The 19,738-nt window shown below is 36.2% G+C and overlaps 1 protein-coding gene and 1 long non-coding RNA gene across 2 annotated transcripts in view; one reads left to right on the forward strand and one right to left on the reverse strand.

Moving 5' to 3' along the window:
- The window catches only part of LOC149554282 (external alternative NAD(P)H-ubiquinone oxidoreductase B1, mitochondrial-like), a 326,634-nt gene that overhangs the window by 258,196 nt on the left and 48,700 nt on the right, over positions 1-19,738 (reverse strand). The window lies entirely within an intron of this gene.
- LOC149554284 (uncharacterized) overlaps positions 3,121-19,738 on the forward strand; it is an 83,187-nt gene continuing 66,569 nt past the window's right edge. Inside the window, exon 1 of the long non-coding RNA XR_016353247.1 lies at positions 3,121-3,232. This is a non-coding gene — a long non-coding RNA (uncharacterized LOC149554284). The remainder of the gene's footprint in view (positions 3,233-19,738) is intronic.

Consider the following 19,738-nt stretch of genomic DNA (forward strand, 5'->3'; position numbering starts at 1 on the left):
TACAATTTCACAAGTATAGAGAATGGTTAAATTGATGCATATGAAGTAAAACCTAAACATACCATTCATACCACAATACCAGTAGGCAAGGAAATGATTTCTTTATTAATACCAAAAACCAACATGAGTACATTACCAATGTTCCAGACATTTATAGAAGGGTTGGTTCATTGGAAACCAACCAACACATTTCCTCACCACCTAACTACCCAGCCCGACTAGCTTTAACAAGTACTTAACATAATAGTTACTTTACTCCGACTATAAGGATGAGTTCCAAACTTAGCTAAGAAAATGCTATGAGGGTTGAGTTTGTGACATCTAATAATGCGTCATAAAAGGAATGTTTGAACACACTCAATAGAGGCCCAATCAGAAACAAGAAGAGAAGATCCCCAAACCACTGAGCCACAGAGAATAGTCGGCCTAACCAAGGAGTCTAAAAGGGAAAACTTGGACAAAATGTCTTGAAAATGATGCCTAAAGCACTGTCTTTTGAGCAAGGCTAGAGAACCCATGCCCTTACTAACCCTATATTGAATAGCCGGTCTCAAATTGAAGCGAGGTCCTAAAAACTTAACCCCAAGATACATATAGGAAGAAGTGATCTCAACCTCCTGTCCCTAAAAAAAGAAATGAAGATGAGAGGTCTTTAAATAGTTGAAGATCATAACCCGAGTCTTAGCCACATTGACCACGATTTGTTGCTGATCACAAAAAGTGGCCAAGCCATGAAGAACTCTTTGTAAACTATCAGGAGAAGAGGCCAAGAGAACAACATCATCTGTGAAGAGGAGAATGGAGATCAAAACCTAATGCAAATAGCACCCATCAATTCACAAGGAAATCCTCGAGCTCATCAATATACAATCCGAATAGAGTAGGAGAAATAGGGCAACCCTGCTTCACGCCAATAGTGCTCTGAATCAGAACAAAAAAGTCCTGTGGGATCTTGAGCCTACCAGTCACCTTCTCATACAGTCTCATAATAGCAATCAACATCATATCATAAATCCCAATCTCACTAAGTCTCTGAAATAAGGCCATTCTAGGAACAGAATCAAAAGCCTTGCGAAAATCCACAAAACAGCAATAGACTTTCTTAGAGCGATGCCTAGCCTCCTCAATAATAGCCCTCAGTTTAAAGATGTGATCCATAGTCTGGTAGTGTGCACAAAAACTGGCTTACCCTTTAGACCTACAACCTCTCCTGTCAAGCTCTCTAGATAGAATGGTGTTAAGAGCAGGGGCATAAAGTTTGGCAAAAGTATGCCCGATCATGATAGTCCTGTAGTTACCTGTGTCAACAGCAGGCCCAGACTTGTGAATAAGGTAGATCACATGTCGTGACCAAGACTCAATTAACCCAATATAGACCACTCTATTAAAGTGTATACAAAGGTAGGATCCAAGAACCGAAGCACTAAGTTTGAAAAGTTCTGCCTAGAAACCATCCTCATCTGCAGCTCTATTGCATCTCATGGATCTAATGGCCTCAAAAATATTGAAGGAGGTGACCAGATGGCAGTAAGGAGGTGGAGTGGAGTGAAAAGGTAGCTGCCCTAGGATGTCATAAAGTGTAATGATGTGGGAGGTCGAGGAGTGGAAGTCAAGGACGGAGGGTGGGGAGGAACACCTAGGTAAAAGGGTATGCCAAAAGATCTGGGGATTCTGAATAAGCGTGGAGCAAAGGGATCTGCACTAAGAAGAAGCAAAAGAATGCTTCTTGTGGCGGAGAAAGCAAAGATAAGATAAACGCGGGTGGGTGAAGATAGGGGAGTGAGTCTCAAAAGCAAAGCGAATAAAGCGATGGAAAGTTTTACAATTGGTATCAAACCATTGGTTCATAGGACAAGTATTCCGACACTTAGACTTGAGAGAGGGAGGGGAGCAGTAAGGAATAGAAAGGAGAGCAAACAGTCGAATAGCAAAAGAAAGTGAATCAAACATGAAGGATATCAGGAATATCTTTGGTTTGGGTTTTAGATTCAAAGCTGGAGAGAATATCACCTTCTTCTAATACAAGACAATTTCCATTAATTGCACAAGGAACATATGACTCAATATTGTCAAGTGCCTCAGACTTAATGGTAACCTTGGTACTTATCTGGTACGGAACAACATAAGGGACCAATATGACGAAAGGTATCCCCCTATTTTTGCACTAAAATCCCGTGACAAACATAGGCCAAAATATGGGGGCAAATTAATAACATAAATATCGTGGGAAATAGAGAAATTGGGACAGGCATGTAAGGTCAAACATGAATCTTTAATCAGACCTATGGAATTGACAAATGTACCATCCAATTGAACTACCCCTTTCTCTACAAGCTCATATTATAAACCCATTTGATTCGCTATTTGCTTAAGCATCACAAAGCAAGTAGCCCCACTATCCACCATACAGTTATGCACTAGGTTCTTTTCAATGATTAGTGAAACATAGAAGAGAGGGGGTCTCACGTTCTTACCTTGAACTATAGTGTTTGACTTGCTGTCCACATCATTCTTTTGATTAGCATTTTTCATGACTACCTTTTCATGGTCTTCTGAAACACATTTTCAGATTATTGCTTTGTATTCATGCTCATAGACATAATCCTTTGCTGTAGCTTTTCTTCTAAAAATGCACAAGATGTTTATCTACTTTATATTTTGAACTTGTACTTCATACTGAAATGTAAAGCCTTTGCCCCCATTATTATCATATTTCTGAACACGAGATACAATTTTTGATTTACTTTTGATGGTTTTTTGCACTTGCTTGCATATATTGAAGCAAAAGGTTTCAAAATTGATAGTAATGTTCCTTTAATGCTTCATTGAACTTGCCTTGATCAACTTCATAGATCATATCTTTTATAGGCACGTCGGGCTCAATAACCCTCGTCGGAGCCTCTAGTTATATCTGTGTACCTATAAAAGATAAATGTTGCATAGGAAACAAGCATGTTAATAGTAAAGCACTTGTGTCATGATAGTTTTTTTTTGCTTTGCTGATATATATATTATTTTGTGAAGATGAATGGCATGATAGGAATATGAATGACGCGAAATCAGACACTTAGTATTGCTTAGATCCATTGGATCTAACAATTTTTTTTATGAAAGCAAGGTTCGGATGCATGGATGGGATGCAGTTCGAGGCAATGAATGAGTGGAAGCGAATGGATGCAACTCAACTAGTCATTACAAGCAATGACTAGTGCCCAATTACAAGCAATGACTGGTGCCCATGACAACCTTCTCTCTTCATTTTTCCTTTCATGTTATTTATTCGGCACAATAGGAATATATATCAACAGTTTAGGGACTACTATCACAGTCGATTGTGTGAGAGAATTTCACTTGCAGTTCAACACTTTGATTATGTCAATTTTGTAAATGTCAGTTATATATTCAGAATGAATAATACAAGGACATTTTCTATCCTTTCAATATGAATGAAATATGTTTTCTGCAATTCTGAATATGAGTGGAAAGCAATAGAAATATGCACTCTACTTTCATTTGATACTTTTAGTACTCAATTTTATCATGAGTGGAAAATCAATAACAGTCACCATCTGCATTTCCATATATGGCAATTGCCCAAATTAGACTTACTAAAAATAGTAAATCCACAACTGAGACCCTCAATTCTCATTGTAATCTAACAAGGGTTGTTGTAATGAACTGATTAAATCAATTGCAAGAGCTTGCCAAGGATGGGGACATTACAGTCCTCCCTCACCAAGATTAGTTGTCCTCAAGCAATCCGGCAACATGTTGAAACCTCCACCAAGATCATATGAAGAAGCATGTGACATCCCTATCATCACTGAACAAACCATATGACAACAACAACATTAGAACCAGTGTTCTGAGACTCTGCGAGTTCGAGTAGGACACTACAAGTCCGAGGCCGAGACGGCCTTTCAGAGGCTAATGGCCTTTGGACTCAGACTCGACCGAGCCCTAGCAAAGTCCACGTGGCCTCGTTGAGTCCTGAGCCTAGGACTCTCCTAAAAATTTTTTAATTACTTGTTTTATTATTTTATTTTTTTAAAGATAGAGATTTCTGGAAGGTGTTTTTTTTTTCTAGTGTATATTAATTCTAAAAATGATGTTGTGGTATCTCAAGAATTTATTATGGATTGAATCTTAAATCTCAAATCTTCAAATCTATATCTAAAAATCTTGAATATTATAGAAAATTTAATGTTTAAATTTCCAGATGTTGTTAAGTAGGTTATAGCAAATTAGACAGTTGAATAGCCTTACATCTCAAAATGAAGGATAGTTACCCAAATTGAAGGCTCACTACCAATATTGGTTACTATATGGGTTTCATTATGAAGAAGTCACTTTCAGCATTGTAGAGTTCAGTAATGTTGTACAAATATTTTCAAATTTACATATATTTGTGTGAGAACTTAGAATTCTATAATAATGTATATGAGTTTTTCTTTCTTTGTAGACTTAGGTGTTCCTAAATGTTAGAACTCTCTAGTGTTGTACATAAACTTTCAGACTTAGGTGTATATGTATTGCTGGCTATGTCCTTGATCATTTTCTTAGCAAAAACTTGTAAGCCAACTATAATTGTTATTAAAAGACATTTATCGTTAAAGGTTGTGTTTCACCAACCAAATTGATAGACATACTTGAGAGTCCTATTGTTGTCTACAATGCACACATAAGCTGTAACAAACATACTTCTCAATATTTGATTCTTCCATGACTTATCTTAGGCTTATTCGTAGGAAGGCATAGGCTACTATGAACCTTAATCTTCTACACTCTAGCTGATATTTTAATATATGGTTTCAACTTTTGATTCCATGGATTTCATATATTGTAGACATTTGACAGTGACACTATGTTTAACTTTATATTATTTTATTCAATTTTTTTCCTTCAGAAATTTGTTGTTATACTTATGTGATCTATGCAAAATTGTGTATGAGTGTTAAGTAGCTTCTATTTATCTCAATTATTGTATATTTGATGTTAATTGACTAAATGATGCATGAAAAAAATCTTTAAACTGTTAAAAATCTTTGAATTTCATGGGTTTTCCGATTTTCCGAGTTCTGGCCAAGACCGCTCAGCGAGTCTAAGTCAAATTTTTCCTTTCCAAGTCAGAGGCGAAGTCCGAGTCCCATAACTATGATCAGAGCAAACAACATGACCTGGGGCATAGCACCTAGAATCTGCATTGATAATGTAGAAGTCAGGGTATCACCAAAGAATAACATAGGAGATCTTATTAGCATACTCTCATTTACAATACTCGTCCAGTCATCCTCCCAACAATCCAACTTGGGCATAAACCAACTTTGCACCACATGCAAATCCTGAACATGTGAGACAAATATAATATTGTAAATGCTCATCACAATGTATACTCTACTGTCACTATGACTGTCCATATCCTCATCCTCGTGCCGCTGTATGACCCTGCTTCAATCACATTAGTATAAACCCACATGCCAAGATTCGCTGCTCCTTTCGGCCTCCAAGCACAAGTATGGCATTTAGAGAAACGCCCCTTCCACCAATAGCAAAGTTGACTCCTTAGGTACTTTCTAAATGTATCATCAAACTTCCCCATTGATTTGCCCTTGTCTTCAACAACTAGTGGGGACTCCTCATCAAAAGGCGAAGAAACAGAAGGTTTCAAAGCAACCTTGCTTCGAGAAGATGACTTTGTCTCGCGCTTTCCTCATCGTCTCTTGTAAGGAAGATGGGTCCAATGACATAGCCCATCCACAAAGTGGTCAAACCCCTCTATGAACATCAATTGTCTACACTTTGATATGTCATAAACCATAATTGAGAGCCTTTAATACTCACTGATGTAACCCTCTAACCACCAAACTACCTCAATTGAGCCAACTCTATGAAATACACCTCTGAATCCTTCCTATCAAATCTATCGATTGGTTGATCCACAAACTCTTGATAGGAAGTGATATGATCATGATGAAGCAAAACCAAACCATGATACCACCAACTGTGAGCATCTCCATCAAGATGCAACACACCAAATCTTTTAACATCCCCCTTAATCATTGAACACAATGCCAAGTGTCAAGCTTATTGACCCAAGCTCAAGCTATAACTCTCCCACTACCATCGAAGTGCTCCAATGTCATCTTACTAGCAACCTCGTGCAAATCAGTCTGTCAAGTCCTTTGCCTCTCAGGTGCAGGCCTCGCTCTACAATGCTTTGGTTTCTACATCAGGAACCTATCAAAATTTAGATGTTGTTTTATCACCTAGAGTAGGGCATCCCACTCCACGAAGTATGCCACCACATCATCTGCAAAAGGTGTGGCCTCTGGGTCAATACTAACCACATCTGCCTCGAGTCTCAAAAATGTGGGCCTCTATAGCCTATTATGTGTCAATTTGTCTAGTCATGTTGACTCTGTAAGTTATCCTGTCTCGATCCTCAACTCTAGCCCTGTCGCCATCTTTGTGTAATATCGCTTTCTGGATATTTTAACTAAAACCCTTGATATAAACGTGCAGATTTAAAACTGAACAGAAAACCAATATTTGATATAAATTCCAGAACTTTAATCGATTTGTAACCAGCAGATTTGGATACAAGAAAACTCAAAAAAGTTTGTTTAATTCCTCCAATATTCAGAAATACATATATAAACCAGTAGTTAACACAAATAGCCGCCAAATAATGTTACTGTATCATACAACAGCAATATAATAACATGTAACAATCCAAAAATCCAATCTTATAAATAGCAATAACAATCAGATTGACAAATGTAGATAAAACCTGTAAAAAGGCTAGATTTGCGTCCAACCTCCAAATGCTTCTTCAAGGGTTTGTGTCCTCGAAGAGATAACTAGTCATTGTTTCCAGCTCCCAGAATAATATTTGTTTTAAATATTATAATCTTCATAACTTCCCATGCTAAGCCTGTTGTACCTTTATCACTTTTCCCAATGTGATGCACACCCTTTTAGGCAATGTGGAATAAAGCACCTTTTTGTCCTTTAGTCACTTAAGTGAACATAGTACTTTTTTAAATAAAGTGACAAGTTAAATGAATTTTAAAAGTCACTTAGTCAATAAACCATATAATCATCAGGCATCAAAATAACTGACCAAATGAACTCGGATAAGCTCGTGTAATAGCTCATTGGAAAGCTTGGTGAGACGTTTCCAAACCAACACTAAGATACCAAGAATTCTGAGCTATGTTTACTTACTAAAAATAGTAAGCATCCGGACAACCTACCAAAACTGCTCTAATGGGTCTGAAATTAGAAATGTTTAGGCCAAATCTCGAACCAAACCCTATAAATAACTTTTTTGCCCCTTAAACCTAGGCGAAGTGAGCCGGCAACATAGAATTATAATGTCCCAGAAAAAGGGGACATTACACTTTGTATCTGTCATTTACTCAGGATTGGTGTGAACTAACAATAGAATCATCTTGTACCCTACTTCGATCTCTAGGTAAAACAATATGTTGCAATATGTCCAGCTGCCAAGCCCTAAATGTCTTTCTAGCCTCTTTATCAATTTCAGAACCTATGCCAACATCTATAAATCTTGTACCAGCTGAACTAATTGGACTACTAGCACACTTGTCACTCACAGTACTGAACTGAATATCAAGCTCTCCATTCCTAGGTGGAGTGGTATGACCTCCATAGGTATAATGCAGACGTGGAATAAACCTCTAAGCCATAAAACTGAACTGAATAATCAATCACTGAATCAAATACTAATAGTCTCTAAATAATGCATTGATCACAATAACTCTAAGCCCAATTCCTGCAGGCTGGCAAGAAACCACTCTGATATCACAATAACATCCCTTGCTAGTTATAGCTCAAACAAAGACTAATTTTTCTTTACTATCTAGTTGAGCTCTTTGCCATTTCATCAAATACTTGGCAAGAAAACTTTGATACTACCTAAATGAACCGAACTGGCTCAAACTACTCAATTGAATGATAGTATTCATTCTTTGTAAATTTGACCTAATGTCCTTTATCAATCTTTCAATATATGGACTTCGATTTCTTTTTTAGATAGCTAAACGTAAATATTTAGGCCACAACAAGGAAGCCAAATACTGAAATGATATAAGCAATCCAACGTAATAAGACATCAACTTGCAATTTATTCAAGTCTCTTGAATTTACAGATATGCTCTCAACAGAGATAATATGGAATTTAATTTAATTGGTGATAGACTGAAATAACAGCAGCAGTTACAATAAATGAACCTAGTAACGGAATTAGCTTCTAGAAGGAATCACAACAATTTTCCATAATTATGCCCAGAAATGATACAATGTGCAGCAACAAGCACCAAACGTATCACAGAAGCTCTGGCTTCTACTCAAACAAACTATGATCATGCAGATTGTATAAGTTTTGCAAGCCGCCAACAAGAATGCAATCTCCTAGCAATGTCACTTGAACACTAGCTCCTAATCATGGATTCTTAGAGCAAACGCTGGCCTTGAGAAATGAAGCAGGGGCCTCAAAATTGAAATGCAGGCCTAGCAAAGTGTATCACAGACCTATCAAAGTTTAGCCCCAAACGCTACTAATGAAGGGTCAAATGCAGTATCAATTCTGGTTTTGATCAAGTAAGGAAAATACACCAAAAATGAAGCAACTATAGACCTTTCAAAGGGCTTAATAACTCCTGGCATCCCAATATGAGATCAATACCAAATTGCAGCAGATGCATCTAGGTGAAATAAACAAATCTGAGCACCTATTTTTCACCGGCAAATCTAACCACCGTCCTTAGGCTTAGACGCCCACTCATAGGCTCAATTCTCAACATTCAGTAAACAATTCTATGATGCCAACTAACAGCGATTTCCCACAAACAATTTCCCCAGCCACGATTAAACACAGTAAGAGAAATACCACCAAAATTATAATGCAATTAATTCTCCACACCAATAATGTCTCCTAGCAACACTCAAAATAGAAGGGTAGACACCAAACAATGCTAAAAAAATGCAAACCAACTACACCATACTTCAGTAGTGGATCGATGCACTATCTCAGATCCAAACCCTTATAGCTCAACAAGGGAATGAAATTCTCAAATCAAAAACTTTTCTCAAAAAGCAACAAAGGCATATTAGACAATTTGATGCATTTTCCTTCACAATGAGCTCATATTTATAATCCCCAAATGGCACTTAGTTTCCCAAATGTAACTCCACTTAAGTGGTTTCATCAACATAACATCATTTTATAACATTAAATATAATAAAGTGTCTAATAATAATGTAAACTTTAAAATTTTAATTTACAAATACAAGCCCACACAATAAATAGCCCCACTCAATGCAGGTGATGACCAACTGCCAACACCACCATCTACACTACTGTTTACCGTACAGGGTAAACGGTTTATTAATGCATTCAGACAATAAGAATATGTAACACAAAAGTATTCATTTTATTATTCGCATGTATACAAAAGATACTACAATATTCAATATGATTGATTACAATGATGATTAAAATTTTCCTTATGATCCAAAGTCCATTCCGGATGGTGTACATATACCTTCCCAAAGGGGTGACTCAACTGTCACATGCCCGTTCGGATACAATTCTACCCTTCGGCTACAATATAGATTTTCTCGAAAACAACTGCCAAATATGAGAACATCTCGAATTAGACTTATTGGATATAAAAAATCCACAACTGAAACCCTCAAATCTCATTGTCAACTCATGAGGGTCGTTGTGATGAATTGTCTCAATCAATTACATGAGCTCAACAAGGATTGGGATATTACATGAAACTTATCATTAAGTCAAAGCAAGAGGCACGTTCTTCATTTTTGTTTCGTATTTTTGTATATATTTTGTGTGTTTCTTTTTGTTTTCTTTTAGTTTGTTTGTGAAAGAAAGTTGGAATTTTCCCCTAAAGAATGCAAGTATCTTTCCATATATTCATCTTTCATATCCAATCCATCTCCAAATTAGTCCAAACTCCACATTTTCGAAATATGTAATCAAACTTCTGAAACCCGATTGCATATTTTCATAAGATAAAAATATTGAGTTTTGACCACATGTAAATGCATCTCAAAAACCCAATTTCAAGAAAACCTTGTGTTTTAAAATCATAAAACTCTCATCCAGATACATCCATATTCTCTCAACTTGCATTCTTATCCATTCAAAGCAAAGCCATATTTTGCCTACATGCAATCCACCTTGTAAAACCTTGGCCATGAGTGCCCAAAATACAAGTTGCTCCAACCATTTCCAATCTTCCAAAGTGTTCGAAAAGTATTTAAATCTTATCTCATGTAGATCCATTATTATGACTCAAATCCCAACACTTTTGATTCAATCAAATGATGTTTTCACCCTTTGGAACTTTCATGTTGTAGCTCAAGACCTGAGAAATCCACACCTTCAAAAGGAAAAAGAAATATGAAATACCAATATGACAAGGAACTAACACATAGTGCCCCATCTCAGGTTTCATCCTCCTTTGTGGGATCATGGACACAGTAATCGGTCATATTGACATGGCAGATTTCTTACAAAGGATTGAAACATCTTCCCAGCAAGATGTATTGCAAATAAAGAAAAGTAACATTCACTAGTCTCTATTGTTATGTCCCCTTTTTGGTACATTAAGAATTCTTAAGTCAAATTCATTAAAAGTTAATTTTGTCTTAAGGGAGCTTAGTGAAAAGTTAAAATGGGTCAAATTAATATTATTGAGTTACAGATGACAAAGAAGGAAAAGACGAAAGGATGGGAAATGGGATCTAAAGGGTCATCGTTTTGAGCATAAGGGAGGAAAGCCTCATTCATTTGAGCATGCTTGAATTATTGTTTTGTTTGGAGAATTTGAGTTTCTCTTGGAGAAACATTGGGAGAGTTCACATCTTCCATTAGCCCTAAGGACGCAAACCTTAAGGCCGTCTCTGGTGAATTGGACGATGCCCCAATTCATCGCTACAATAGATTCAAGTCCGAGTTTATGTTGGAATTGCAATATGTTTCCAATTTGACTATTATTGTTGTGTCTAAGATTGGATTTTGATAGCTGGTTATTGTATTGGTGATGTATGATATAATAACGTTTTTTGAAATATTTTAATGAGTATTTTGGTTCATTGTTCGTTTAAACTTTTGGTTTAATTTGCAGAATATGTATGTGGTTGTCTGAAAATTATTTCTAATTGAATTTGAGAAAAATATCCTTCTGGGATATTACAGTGGTATCAGAGCATCAACCCTACCATCCTATTGTGTCTAGTCAGAGGTTAAAATTGCCGACAACTTGTTTCAAAAATATACACAAAAGATTTATTGTTCTCCAGTGTTTAAACAAATGGTGGTTCCCAATGTTACAGTTCTAACATTTGCAGTAATGTTAGTGATGGAGTGATAAATTATTGGATATTATCCTTTGATTTAAGTCGCTATTTCATTACAATGGCCCGCTTTGAAATATAAGTGATATATTGAAGAGAATGACTATAGTGGCGATATTATTAAAAGAAGAATTGTCGTGGAATTATTATTAGTTATAAACGATGCTTTAATGAGAATTGGGATAGTCAACTTTACTCATTTTACTTATGGTTGGGCCTTAATACAATGGGTGGTATTTCTTATAATTGTAGAATTATTATTACAAACTACCTTCTAAGTGTCGTTAAATTTTATTATTCAAAAACAATGGATAAAATATTTTGATATGTACATAATATCTCATTAGATTACTGAGCACCATTCAGATTTTGGAGAAATTGTGGGTAGAAAATTATGTTCTAAGCTTATAGTCTTCACTAAGGCCCCACTCCAGATTATATAGTATCGTGTATAGTTGCAAAGAGAAGCGCAAGGTCTGACTCATTAAAGATTATAATATTTATAAAGTTTGTCACGAATGATATTTGGTATGGGCAATATTAATGTGATTCTATATTATATGCATTAGCAATCAAAGACTATAGTCGAGCTTTATTAATTTTTTGGCAAAGACTATTGAAACGCAAATATATTGTTGAAGGACATTGATTTTTCTTCTGCTGGCAAGTATGGTGTAGGTGATTAAATATTTGCATCCAAGATTTGAAACTGTGTTGCTTTGCCGTGGAGAGGGACTTTGGGTGGCCTTGCTGCCTCATTATCAAAAGCAGAGAATATTTGGAAGACGTTTCTAGAATAAGTCAGAATATCATTACAAATGGGTCTTAGGTTTTACACTTTAATGAAGTAAGGAAGCCGTTTGGAATATTTGTCATGAATTTATACAAGTTTGGTGCAATACCTTTGAAGCCTATCAAATATGGGTAAAATATCTACCCATATCTACAAATGCGTTACTTGTATCATTCCCAATTTTGACGCAGTTGTGGAGCATCTCATAATTTCTCATAACTCCTTGAGTTGTTGGTAGCAAGTTGTTTCACGAATCATTGGCCATACATTATCTTGGTGAAGAATAATCGTTGGCACTTGAGCGCTCTACATTGGTTTGTAATTGAAACTTGAGGCAGCGAAATGTTACTGCAACAACATTGAGCCTCGAAACCTCTTATGTTGTTTTTTGTTTAACAAGGAGACACTTTTTGAAGGTTGTCGTGAGTAACAGAATAGGTTGGGCTAAGGTTTCAATTGGTCAATGTTTAAATATTATCACAGTCCAGCTGCAGATGAAACAAATATTTCGTGCCTGAATGAATGATGATCATCCTCTTAACTCTGTGAAGTTTCTGATGCCCAACATTCTTTCTAAATAGGTCTTTGTACTGTGAGAGAATCATATTTCTTGCCAAGGAGATAGTGGTGATTTAGGAAGAACCATAAGAATAAAAGTGATGTATGTTGCAATCGTAGAGAATCTACAGAATTCACTGAAGTATTCAGAAGTTTTCAGAATCCAACTTTCGACATATGTTGAATGCATTCAAGAGAGGAGGATTTCAGAAGGAAACAATCAAGCAGATTAATCGAAAGCCACATGCAGCAGCTATCTTAGCTATAAGGGAAGTAGAAGAATAATAGAAAAATAAATAGAGGTAGGCCCCATATTCTTCACAAATGACAGTATTAAAAATTGCCTAAGTTAAATGTTGTGAATCTTATGGCTCACTTGTTATGTATCGTTTGGTATGAACTTTGAATGCAGTAAGGAGTTTTCTTGGAAATTGCCCCAAGAGATCTACCAAATTGAGGAAGGGTCTAGTTGTACCCAATTATGGGGAAGTTTTACGATCTGGAAAAAATAGAAAAACACCTTGTTAAACTACAACAGTTATCCCAACATTCACAACTCGATGTAAGAACAAAGATACTAGACATCTATGAAGAATATAACAAACTCCCGTCAAAGGTTCAGAAAGACTTACCTTTCAATGATTACATGGAACTTCAAAACAAGACTGATATGGCAAAAAATAAGTATTCTGATTTGGCCCAAGATCTCCTTGCAAAAGATAGGTGCAAAAATTTGTATGAGGAGTTTTCAGCAGACTAAAATGTGCTTCTAGGTGATTTTGAAAAAGCAAAGCAGTCAACTACCACTGATTTGCAGCCCACTCATAATCATGTAGAAGATGTTACAGAGTGTACAAATCTATTGATTTGTAGTATGGAGGTAGAAATCTCTTGCAGGGATGCCGACTCTGGGATTTTTGATGAACATAATGATAATGCATTGGAGAAGACTATTCAATCGGTTGATGATGAGAACTCAACATCTTTTGAGAATGCTGACATTGTTTTTGATTCAAAGTTAAAGGTCTAAACATATGGTATGGATTCTTCTTATGATGAATTTAATTGTGATTACAATGTTGTCTCTAACTTTTTTCACAGCTGGGTATGAAGGATAGATTTGATGATGTGGATATGTATGATGAAACATTTTCTCCCGCCTCATATGCATCTGACTTATCTCATACACCTACCGTTTCACATATGTTGGGAAATCAGTTGAAAATGACTGAAAATAAAATTGTTGCAACTCTGTCACATTTTAATAACATTTATGAGATGGTTAAAAAACACTTTTGGAGGGAACATTAGAGAGAAGACAATAGGGACTTGAAGAGGATTTTTCACATTTGCAGGTGATTAAGGAAGGGATGAGAACAATGAAATTAGATACCTACACCTTATTTCAGATTGTGATCATCTCTTTGACCTTGCAGAGATTTACTCAAGAACACTGAGGAAGAAGGAAGTAAAAGTAGACGTATGTACATTTGAGCTCATGAATGCCAAGGACACCCTTGAGGCTACTTTAGTGGTGTTTCATGAAGCAGAAAATCAGATTGCTAAGTTAAATCAAAAATTAGATCTAGCATGCTGTAATTCAGCCCAACAATCATATATGATGTAATGTCCCCACTTTAGCAATTGACCAAGTGTGTGTGTGTTAGCCTAGTTCTACATGGTCTCAAGGGTTAACGAAGGGTTTAAAGGGATTCTAGAGTGTTTTGGCCTAGACATCTCTAGTTTGGGCCAAAACGGAATTGATTTACTCAGTCTCAAACATACTTACTATTTTTAATAAGTCAGGAAGACACATGGGAGGCTAGTTTTGGTGATTGGATTTGATACTCCTCGGCGAGAGCTTTCCGATGAGCTATCACTAATGTTGTTCGGAGTCCGATAGCTAATACACTTTTATGCCTGAAGTATTATTAAAGTAATATTTAATTTAGTTGTAAAATATTATAGTGTTACTTTAATATTAAATTTTATGGGAATGTGTGCAAATCAAAGGGGCGCCTAAGGGAGAGATGAGTGAATATTTTAATATGTTTTATATTGCACATCTTTTATCCCACATTGCTTGTGAGAGTTGAGTCAACCCTTGGAGAAAGAATAAAAGGGACTGTTGGTGGCTTCATTCAGCAAGGTTGAATACGAGAAGAAATTGATGTGTGAGTTGTAGATCAATTCTTGGCATTAGAGGACGTCTATCCTCTCTTCTGACATTTTAGATGTCATTCCCTTGGGGTTTGGCCTTTGGAATTCATTGTTATCAGCTTCATTAGCAGACAAATTGAGCGAATTTCCAGCTACAACCAAATTGGGTGTTTGCTCATATCCTCCCCACTTCTTGTCCGATGCTTATACCATTCTGAAGGGATGATTTTTATGAAGATCTTGGACTGACTGAAGACAAATTATATTGTAGCAGCACCATGGCACAACACTATTTACGCCACTATAGCGTGACACTATTCACGTCATTGTAGCACAACATTATTCATGTTACTGTAGCAACAAGATGGGAAGTCATTACTGGAACATTATGTTATAATGCTGGAGTAATTAGTGAGTTGAAAAGTCTGCTATATGTTTGATTTTATCAGTTTTGAAAATAATATTATTTCAGCAGTAGTTCATTCTTCAATTTGCATATTATTATAAATTCGTTCTTGTTCATGTTATGTGATTTCAAATCTATGCAAAGATATAAAAGCAAACAAACATTTTATTTCCAAAGCCATAAGGGGGTTTAAACCAGTGTAACGAGACTCTGCAAGTCTGACCAGGACTCTACGAGTCTGAGGCAGAGTCCCACTTTCCGAGGCAATCGGCCTCTGGACTCGAACAAGGCCGAGTCCTAGCAAAGTCCACGTGGACTCGCTGAGTCTAGGGACTTGCCGGACTTGCCAAGTCTCGAGCCCAAGACTTGTCGGCGGCAAACACTTAAAGTGTAAAAAAAAACATTAAAAAACATTGACTAAGTTGGACTTTTCTGGTTCTTATAACATCTAATTGACCTAAAAAGGTCATTCCACCATTTGCTTATGCTCACAAGGGAGAGGAAAGAATTAGTGAAGAATATTAGGGTTTTGCAAGAGAAATCAGCAAACCAGTTGGCTCTCCTATATCGATTGCTGATGGTTTGTGCAACTTTGTAGCTTGCACTTAAACATTGAGAGGAGCTTAAGAAAGCATTTGGAGGAGGCTTCTACAAACTTGTATTTCCATTGTTTGACTTTGCACAATTTTGAAGAGGTAAGCAACAAGTTGCATTTCTTTGTGTTGTTTTCTAATATGCTTTACATTCATATTTTTTACTTCTCATTTTGTTTACATTTGTTTAATCTCTACTTCTACTATCTACTATTTATAATCTAGATTTATTCTAATTAATGTTGATAATAAAATAAGAAGGCCTTAAAGTTTAAAAATCTGATTTGATGCTAACTTTTTTCTATTTATAATATATTCATATTGTAGTAGGCTAACAGCAAACACATTGAAATTTGACATAATGCCTCAAGGTAAGGGAAGTGGAATTAGGCCTGCATTTAACCCTAATGCAGACCCAAGTGCAATAGCAAGGGATAGGGCTTGGAAACATACCATTCTTGGAGCACAAAAAGGGAGTTATTACATGTTAGCATTGTGGTGGTGTATATAATGGGGGAGGAATAAATAGTTTGAAGTATCACCTAGCATATATACCTACGCGTGATGCTAAAAAGTGCAAAGATGTTATGCAAGACATGCTGACTCTTCTAGAGGCAAAAATGGAGAAAAAACAATTGAAAAAGAAGCAACAAGAACAAATAGCACAAGCAGCCCAACAGAGATCCTCTAGTTTACGGTCACCATTATACCCTACTCCACCTATGGAAGCCACTGCTTCTGTGAGCTTGACCATTGGGCCTCGCATTCATAAGTAAAAATTGACACTTGATTCCATGTTTGTTCCACACACGGCTCCAGGTGCACAACCATCGCTTGAGAGCATGGGTTGGAACAAGGAAAAGCATGATTATGCAAAATTGGCACTTGGAGACTTCTTCATCTACAACAACATTTCATTCAATGCAACAAGGTACTTATTTATTTAAATTTAAATTTGTCTTCTCTTGCTTTCAACTTTCAAAAGACAATAATATGCTTACTTTGTTTATTTTAATTTGTATTTTGTTTTCAAATTTATTTATAAAATAATAATTTGTTTAACTTTAAATTTTATTTTATTTGTTTTAAGTCCCCTTATTGACAAATTGCAATCGATGTTGTTACTATTTGCGGTCTGGGGTTCAAAGCCCCTAGTGTTGATGAGCTAGGAGGCCCTATTTTGACCAAAGGGTGGCTGATGTAGAAGATCAAATCAAGGAGTTACATGAGTTGTGGAAAACAAAGGGTTGCACAATCATGACTAATGGTTGGACTGATAGAAGGAGTAGAACACTCCTCAACTTTCTTGTCTCCTTATCAAGTAATTGTACTTAGTCTTAGACATTAAAATTTTTGAAGTAGAACTTGTACTTAAGTGATTAAGTTTATAACTTTATAAATTATGAATCATGATTCATCATTACACTAATTTGTTTCTTTTTCTTCAGGTGCCATGGTTTTTTTGAAATCAATTGATGCCTCAAGAAAAACAAAGAATGTCGAATATCTTTGTGAGGTAATAGATGAAGTGATAAAGGACGTGGGTAAAGAGAATATGGTGCAGATAGTTACAGATAATGCAGCAAATTATGTTGCTACAGGAAAGCTTCTTATGGAGAGACACCCTCACATATTTTAGACCCCTTGTGTTGCTCACTACATTGACCTCATGTTAGAGGATCTTGATAAACTCCCTTAGATAAAACCATTATAGAGCAAGGAAGGAGTGCATGTGTCCTCAACCTCATAAGGAAACACAATGAGTAAAAGGAGTCGTCTTGTCCAAAGGTCACTAAATTTGCAACCAATTTTCTCACATTGAAATCTTTGCTTGATTCAAAAGGAGGTTTGAGACGCATATTTGTTAGTGAGGAGTGGATTGCATCATCATATACAAGGATCACTACAGGAATTGATGCAACTGATCACATTTTTTATAAGGCTTCCTTTTGGACACCGATTGCTGATGTTGTGATGGTAATTTTCCTTTTCGTCCTCATTTCAACTTTATTTTGTTTATGAAATTATGTCATAAATTATTGTTTATTTTTTTAAGAAAAAACTTAAAGTTGATTATTTCTCTTCCAACTTTTATATTGATTGCAATTTGTAAAGCCGCTTGTTGTTCTCCTACAAACTGCTGACAGACAGAAGCCCTCAATGGGCTACATTTATGAGGGCATGGATAGTGTGAAGGAGGCTATTCGCTCTTTTTTTTGTAGGGAATCAAGATAGGTATGGGCCTATATGGGATGTCATTTATAGACATGGGCACAATCTACTTCACAGGCCTATACATGTAGCAGCCTACTTCCTTAATCCAGCATACCAATTCAGCCCACATTTCAAAGCTGATAATGAGGTGTGGAGCGGCCTCTACAATGTTGTAGAGAGAATGTCACCTGATTCAAGAGTTGGAACAATTGTAGTCTGTGAGATTGAGTTGTTTTTTATTTGCACGAGAGTTATGCAAGAAAAATAGGACAGAATTGATGTTTGGTAAAAATCTTTGATTTTACATCCTAATTTCTAATTCTATTACCGTTTTAATTTGATAAAGTCAAAGTCATTGATATGATTTAAAATTTTCTTGTTTCAGATGCATGGTGGGAGATGTTTGGCACAAAGGTGTCAAATTTACAGAGGATTGCGACTAGCATCTTGAGCCAGTCATCTAGTGCATCAAGATGCGAACGTAATTGAAGTCTATTTGAGCACATATACTCGAAAAATCACAATAGGTTGGCAATGAAAAAATTGAATGATCTTGCCTTTGTTCACTACAACCTTCACCTGCACCATAGACAGATCCTAGGCACCGATACATCACTAATTGTATTAGAGAATGTTGATCCACATGCACAGTGGAACACAGAGATTGTTGATCCTGTCTTTAGTGATGAAGATGTGGAGCGCGTAAATCAAGTGGATCGAGAGGCTGAGGCAGTAGCAATGGCAGTCAAGGAAGCTAGAGCGGGAGGAGAGTCAAGATACAAAGTGCAGGACCCTGAGGCTAGGTGTGTTGGATCCAAGTCTGATGATGAGGATTATGTGGGTGAGGATGAGGATGATGATGAGGATGAGTATAAGGTTCAACCTCAGACACAAGGAGAGAGGATGGCCCTACAGTCTTCTATCACTTGTCTTAGACGTACTTGTAGGAGGACATAGACTACTATGAGCCTTAGTCTTCTAGTTGTTATTTTGATATATGTTTTAAACTTTTGATACCATGGATTTCGTAATCCATGAATATTGTAGACATTTGAGTTTTTGACATTGAAGTGACACTATGTTTATTATGTTTTATATTTTATAGTTTATATTGTGTTATTTAGTTTTTTCCTTCAGAAATTCACTTCTATACTTATGTGATCTATGCAAAATTGTGTATATGTATTAAGTAGCTTCTATTTATCTTCTATTTATCTCAATTATTGTGTATTTGATGTTAATTGACTGAAAGATGTTTGAAACAATCTTAAAATCCTTAAAAATCTTTGAATTTCATGGGTTTTTCAATTTTTCGAGTCCGAGTTGGATTTTAACTTTCCAAGTCAAAGGCGAGTCCAAGTCCCGTAACTATGGTTTAAACATTAAACGAAGAAATAAAGGAAGAAATAAAGGGTTGAATGCAAATTATTTGAATAAATTCCTATCAGCAATTGGTTTAGTTGTTGGGCATTTCTAGGGTGTCCATTACATATGACCAATGAGGAGGTGGTTAGTGATGATAGTGCGAGACCTAATCAAGTTAAGCTTGATTCATCCACTTCCAGTCAGCAGATTGTACTTTATGATGAGTCATTGACAAAGGTTGAG

The sequence above is a fragment of the Cupressus sempervirens genome, chromosome 6, assembly GCF_028749045.1.
Source record: "Cupressus sempervirens isolate cs-2001-9-10 chromosome 6, ASM2874904v1, whole genome shotgun sequence".
Classification (NCBI taxonomy): domain Eukaryota; kingdom Viridiplantae; phylum Streptophyta; class Pinopsida; order Cupressales; family Cupressaceae; genus Cupressus; species Cupressus sempervirens.